Raw genomic sequence first — 1,812 nt, 5'->3', positions numbered from 1 at the left:
TGTATCACTATTATGCAGAATTTAATTTTAGGCAATGTCAACTGGAGAAACTTTGAAAACGTTGTGTATGTGCTAGAACTGTTGTATTTTAAAGTAAAGTGGCTGGTGAGTGTATTTTCTAGCACACAACATTCTTCTTACTTCAGAATTTAGATTTTCTCCCCTGCTGTTGCCCTTCATCTGCAGTTACTGAGAGACTGACATGAGCGTGACACTGGCATACTCCTTAGGCTGTGATGTTTTCTTTATTTTTCCTCATACGGAAACAACAAAAGAGCCATTTAAGACTCATAACTAGAGCTAAGCTTGTCAGTCTGAGTGCATGTGTGTAAGTGTGCATGTATCTGTGTGAGTACCCCACATGGGCGGAGTGCAGACACCAGGCACAAACATCCTCAATCTGTCCTAATAGCGCAGCAGTATACAAAGCACAGACTTCAAATATAACAACCAAGCTACATTTCCTCATAAAAACACTGTTTACCATTGCTGTGATAATTTACCCAGTAACATGTGCCCTCCACAAGAGCAAACACCAAGGGATGCCAATGTGTGTGTGTTGGATGACAAAAATACACAGCAGCAGCTGGGTCCCATGTTTGAAGGCCAACCCTCCACACTTCATAGCTCAACATGGAAGTACACTGTGACTTCGAGACTAGTTAGTGAGAGGAGGAGATATAGGGTGGGCCTGAGCTTGTGTATGCAGGTGTTTGCAACAAATGAGATGTTAATCACCTGCTTCTATGTGGATTTTTTTTTCCCCCAACTTGGGGCTTGAAAAAGTCTGAAAATCCTTGCAAATTTCCAATAAATGTTTTAGATAGTAAAAAATTAAATATTGATGTTGGTCAATGTTCCATTAAAACTAAGGATGGTACTTCTACATTTCCACAGCAAGCATTATAGACCTGAACGAACATGAAAAGAAATAATCATACATGAGCCCTTTCTTGTCTTCAAAAGTTGTCTTGTTTACGTTTCATACAAGCCATCACCTTGTTGTGTCCAATACCTGCTTAATATCTCCCTTCTGTCCACCTGAGTTGTGGAGACTAACATGGAGGAACCTGAAGCTGGTAGTGCCAGAGACTACTTGCCAAAGCCTGGGAAAAGACAGATGGTATGCGGAAATCAATAACCTCACACAACATCACCCATTTTGTGAACAAATGAATCTGCTCTGACAGTATGTGTATGAGCGATCGAGTGACCTGCTCTCTTCCCATCTGAACATCCTCCCTTTCCCTCCCCAAGCGCACTGTTATTTATGGCAGTTGGGCCCAACACTCCTGTGTGCTTTGATGTTTAATTCAAGGACCCACAACCAGGCAGGGAGGAGAGCGTGGGTGTGTTGGGAACTCATGGGGGCTTAGGAGCTCAGGAACTGTGATTTCCTATAAATATTCCCTGTGTTGCTCACCCTGGTCTCTGTCTGTGTTACCGCTGAGGAGTTACTCCACTCAGGACCAAAGGGTGTATGAAAGATCTCTTTGTGGTCCCACTGATGAAACTGAGGTTGATACCATAAAACAGCATTTGACGCATTAAGAGGCTAGTCTGTATGACATTCTTGGACATGATCCTAATACTCACCACCACTAAACCAACATTGTGGTAAAGGTTGAGAACAATCAAAGCCCAGTACTGTCTACCGTATCATCAGGCAGCAATGCTCTGCTGTCAAACCTTTAGTATCCTCCACTTCACTCTCACTAGCCTTAACCCCCCACTATATCCTTTTCCCTCTCACCCGCTTTATCTCCCCTCTTCACTCTCTCTTTCTCCTCACCGGACACTCTCTGAGATTTA

This window comes from Telmatherina bonti (genome assembly GCF_933228915.1).
Source record: "Telmatherina bonti genome assembly, chromosome: 1".
In the NCBI taxonomy this organism is placed as follows: domain Eukaryota; kingdom Metazoa; phylum Chordata; class Actinopteri; order Atheriniformes; family Telmatherinidae; genus Telmatherina; species Telmatherina bonti.
The sequence above is the reverse complement of the archived record's forward strand: the minus strand, read 5'-3'. Positions refer to the sequence as shown.